The 5326-nt window shown below is 44.1% G+C and overlaps 1 long non-coding RNA gene across 1 annotated transcript; it reads right to left on the minus strand.

Annotated features, from left to right (window-relative positions):
• Positions 1-506: 506 nt before the first annotated feature.
• On the minus strand, positions 507-3574 carry LOC139182006 (uncharacterized). Its single transcript, XR_011565605.1, has 3 exons — positions 3484-3574; positions 1542-1612; positions 507-1112 (listed from the first exon to the last, which is right to left on the minus strand). It is a non-coding gene; the product is annotated as an uncharacterized lncRNA (long non-coding RNA).
• Between the last annotated feature and the right edge of the window lie 1752 nt (positions 3575-5326).

Genomic DNA, 5326 nt, shown 5'->3' on the forward strand with positions numbered 1-5326 from the left:
ACATTTAGTGGGACAGTTCATTGTAGACAGGAAACATAGGCTGAACGCTGACTTTGTCTAACCCAGGATTACAACAATGTTCAGGAGATTACAACAAAAGTAATGGTCATTAGACTAACTACCAAGTTCCACTTTGAGATCTATTTGACACCTTCCATTGACTGTGTGATACAGGGTCTAATCAATGTACGGTTTATGGTTATGTCACCCAGTACAATGAAATGTTTCCCTGATAGGATCTGCTCTTGTTCTTGTTTAAGCAATCACACTAGCATCAACACATATGACCAACATTGTCTACACAGCCACACAACTCTCAAGATCTGAGAGCTGACCAGGAAGATGCGACCACATGGTGCCTTTTACCCTGATGACTGTGCCAAAGTTGGCTGTTAATCCACCTTTGGTTGCCCTGGGTTTCATGACAACTGAGCCCACCTTAAAATGACTCTGGAACTCTGGAGCTCTAGTACCTCCAGGCATGGACGTAGATGCAGGGACCCCTTTCTCCATGACTGAGGACCATGACTGAGCAATAAGTGCAGGTCAGGGGTCCAGAGCAGACACACTGGGACCACCCATAGGTTCCCAGTTTGGCTTGTCCACTTAGGAGGTCAAGAGCTTGGGCTGTTTTTCTCAGCACCATCTCCATTTGAGGACAATGAATATTAACCAAACTTGAGGAATGGCTGAGTTGAGGGAAGAGTCAGATAATATATAGACAATGTCGAGTGGGGATGAGAAGTGTTGAGACAATTCACAGTTGACTTGTGTTGTGTAAGAGGGAAACATCGCCTGAGGAAACACACACACATAGAGCTTCAGAATGACAACACATGGGCCCACACATGGGCCCCGAATCTGATTCACAGAAACCCACAGTATCTAAATGATGTAGCTGTTTCCAAGTACCATAGAACACAGACATTGTTCTTTTCTGGGAGATCAGTCTCTTCTCTGGACCCCCAGTCCTCACCCCCCGTAGGAATCCAGCATCAGGGTGACTCTGCAAAGCTAGCTGGAAAGAGAGCCCCAAAATCATCAGCTAAATTGTTCCTCAGAAGAGGGACGGTCGCTCAGTATTTACCATGTTCATTGGCTGCTCCGGCTGCCTGTGATTAGAGAGAAGAGAACAGTGTGAGGGTTGCCAGCACCATGTGTTCTCTGCAGTAATTTTTATGGTATCTGAGTTTTTGTTTTCCTCAGGTAACTAAGCTTTTAAAAAAATCAATCGTTCCAAAAGAAAACAGAGAGGACCCTTGTTGAAAAGGCTGGGCTCTTTCACTTAAGATCTTTCAGTTTCCAGGAGGAAAAAATTCTACTGAGGAAAGTACCTACAGTAGTAATTGACGGTATTTTTTAGTGTCCTTTTGAATCAGGTCTCTGTTGATAACAAAATTATGGTCAATATTTCACCAGCAAGGAACTGCATACAGAAGTGCTAATAATATACATTGTCAGACTACTATAACTGTATTTCACTGAATCAAACATAAAGAAGTGAAGCAGCATCTATGTGAGACACAGAGAGTTGAGCTTACCTCCAGAGGTGGGAGAGCCGATTCCTCAGCCCCGGCCTGGGGCAGTTCCACCACGAGGTCCTCTTTGGGAACTAGAGGGAAACATACAGCCATCAGGACAGAGGAGAGGCTGCGTCCAAAGATCTCAGGTTTCTTGTTTGTTTGTTTGATGGGACATGGGGTGGAATGTGTACATGAGAGAGGTTAGTAATTGGGGACTGAGCTGCTCTTGAACCCTCCTCTTTGCTGGATGAAGTACAACAAAGGAGACAAGCAGGAAGGCAATGAAAGAGAGTGCCTGCACTTAACTGGTGATAACCAAAGTAATGGGAAAAGCGAAACATTACAATGCTTGCCAGCTTTCAATGACAGAGACACATGTCCCTCCTGGCTGTTAGAGCTTCTGGGAAATCACACCTATCTTCTGGATTACTTCCTAGATCACTGCATCCTCAGAATCCACTGTTTCAGCTATTGTACTTACCAAGTCTGTGAGACTTTATTCTCGATTAAAAGTAAACTCTTGTTAGAGGACTAAAGTCAATACTACCTTTCCAAATAGCTTTTATTAATCATGTGATGTTATTTTCCAGGCTTGATTTTTCCAAACAATGTTTGCAAGTCCACTGAGTCAGTGGCGGTTCACACTCACAGAAGTCACACTTTTAGTGGGACAGTTCATTATGGAGAGGAAGCATGGGGTGAAACTGACTGTCTCTGACCCAGCTGTGTATGAGATTTACGACAAGAGTCATGGTCACTAGACTATCATGTTCCACTGTGAGCTTTATTTGACCATTTCCCTCGAGTGTGTACTACAGGGTTTAATCAATGTGAGGTTATGGTAATGTTACCCAGTACAATGAAATACACCTCTGATGATAATATGCTTTTGTCCTTGTGTAAACAAAGACAGGAACACCAACACATAGGGCTTACACTCTACAAAAGGCCACCCAACGCTCAGAACCTGTGACTTTACCAAGAGGATGTGAGTCCCGAGATTCTTTTCCCAATAATGACTGTGCCAAAATTGGCGTTAATCCACCTATGGTTACCCTGGGTTCTTTGACCACTGTGCCCACCTTATAATTATAATGACGGGCAGGATCTGGACCCCTGGACCTGCTAGTACCTCCAAGGATGGATATAGATGCCAGGACCCCCTTTCCACATGACTGAGGATCACGTGGCTGACTGGTAGGAGCAGCTTACTCATTCAGAAGAGCCAAATTTGGATCAACCCTAGGTACTCAGTTTGGCTTTTCCAATAGGAGGTTAAGACTTTGGGCCATTTGTCCAATTGCCATCTTCACCTGAGGAAAATTAATATTAAGCTATGTTGGGGAATGGATTCCCTGATAGCTCAGTTGTTAAAGAATCCGGCTGCAATGCTGGAGACCTGTGTTTGATCCCTCGGTTTGGAAGATTCCCTGGAGAAGGGAAAGACTACCCACTCCAGGATTCTGGCCTGGAGAATTCCATGGACTCTAGTGCATGGGGATGCAAAGAAAGACTTGAATACACACTGAATGACTTTCACTTTCGCTTCTGAGGAAAGACTGAGTTGAGGAAAGAATCAGGTAATGTATGGCCAGTGTGCAGTGGTAGTGAGAAGTGTTTAGAAAGTTCACAGTTGACTAGTGCTGTGTAACAGGGATGCATCTCCAGAGGCAACGCACACAGACACAGAACTTCAGAATCACACCACTTGGGCTCACACATGGACCCCCAACCCTGATCCACACAAACCCACAACATCTAAATGATGTAGTTGCTTCCAGGTACCCTAGAACAAAGGCATCGTTCTTTCCTGGGAGATCAGTCTCTTCTCTGCACCCACAGCCCACACCCTAAATAGGAATCTACCATCAGGGCCACTCTCCAACCAGAGCCAGTCAGAGAACCCCACCTTTATCAGTTGGATTGTCCCTCAGCAGAATGATGATCCCTGAATATTTACCGTGTTCACAGGCGTCCCCGGATTCCTGTGATTGCAGAGAAGAAAACAGAGTGAGTGTCTCAGCTTCTTGAGTTTTCTGCACTAAGTCTTCTGTTACCTGTTTTTTTTGTCCTCAGGTAACTAGCACTCTTCATTTCAGTGGCCCCAAAATAAAACAGACAATCTTCTGTTGGGAAGACTGGTCTGTTTCACATAAGATCTCTCAGTTTTAATTTGACCAACGTTTACAAATTTTTTTCAAGAAAGAACACTTTCTGTTGAGCAAAGTACCTACAGTAATAAATGATGCTGTCTTATTGAAATGTCCTTTTGAATCTGGACTGTGTTAATAATAGATTTATCCTCTCTACTTTCCCAGCCAAGTATTTGCATGCCTCAGTGGTAACGTAAATTGTCAGATTACTATACCTGTATTCAACTAAAAGGAAAATAAAGCAGTGAAGCCGCAGCCTTGCCCCGGTTAAGAAAGGTGCACTTATGTCCACAGTCTTCAGAGCCTTGTCTTCAGCCCAGTCCCGGGGCAGCTCCACCACCATGTCCTCTTGAGGAACTGGAGGGACACAGAACAGCACAGGGACACAGGTAAGGTGCTCACTAACCTCTCAGGAGCCTTGTTCATTGGAGGGGCATGGGGTGGAGTGTGTGCATAAGGCATTAGTAACTATGCACTGAGTTGCTGTTGAGTCATCCTCTTTTTTGTATAAATAAGAGCAAATCAGAAGAGCTGGAAATAACGAAACAAAACTTCTGTATTTTAACTAGTGATAACCTAACAGTTCGGGAAAAAAGAACCACTGAAATGCATGCCACCTTTCACTGACAGAGACTCATGAAACTCCTGCCTGTTTATATCTTCTGCAAAACCACCCCTATCCAGAAGGATTTCTTCCTAGATCACTGCCTCCCCAGGATTCAGTTTCAGCTGATGCACTTATTAAGTTTTCTGTGAGATTTTGTTCTTGATTAAAAGCAATCTCTGTTAGAGGACTGAATTCAACCCTACCTTGCCAAATAGCTATAATCTATCATGTGATGTTTCTTCCTAGTCTTCACTGTCCAAACAATATTTGCACATCCACTGAGTCAGTGTTTGTTCACACTCATTGAAGTCATACATTTAGTGGGACAGTTCATCATGGAGAGAAAGCATGGGGTAAACGTTGACCTTCTTGGACCCTGGTGTGCAGGAGGTTCACAACAAGAGTCAAGGTCACCAAGCAGAGTGTCAAGTTCCACTGTGAGATCTATTTGACACCTTCCCTTCAAAGTGTGCTACAGGGTTTAACCAATGTAAGGCTTATGGAAATGTCACCCAGTACAAAGAAATATCTCCCTGATGACAATCTTCTTCTGTTCTTGGTTAAGCAGTGACACTAGCACCAACAGATATGGCCTGGACTGTCTAAACAAGGGAACACAACTTTCAGATCTTTGAATTGACCAGGAGGACAGGAATCCCCAGGTGTCTTTCACAATAATGACTGTGCTAATGTTGGCGATAATCCACCTACGTTTGCCCTGTGTCCCATGACCACTGAGCCCATTTTACAATGATGGGCACAATCTGAACCTCTGGAGCTCTAGTACCTCCAAGCATAAACGGAGATGCAGGGACCCCCTTGCTCCATGACTGAGGATCCCATGGTTGAGTGATAAGTACAGGTCAGGGGTCCAGATCAGACACACTGGGACCACCCCGAGGTTTTCAGTTTATCCTTTTCCACTTAGGAAGTCAGTAGCTTGGTCCATTTTTTCTCAGCACCATCTCTATTCCAGCAAAATGAATATTAACCAAACTTGAGGAATAAATGAGTTGAGGAAAGAATTAAGTAATCTATAGCCA

This window comes from Bos indicus, unplaced genomic scaffold (assembly GCF_029378745.1).
Source record: "Bos indicus isolate NIAB-ARS_2022 breed Sahiwal x Tharparkar unplaced genomic scaffold, NIAB-ARS_B.indTharparkar_mat_pri_1.0 scaffold_57, whole genome shotgun sequence".
Lineage (NCBI taxonomy): Eukaryota > Metazoa > Chordata > Mammalia > Artiodactyla > Bovidae > Bos > Bos indicus.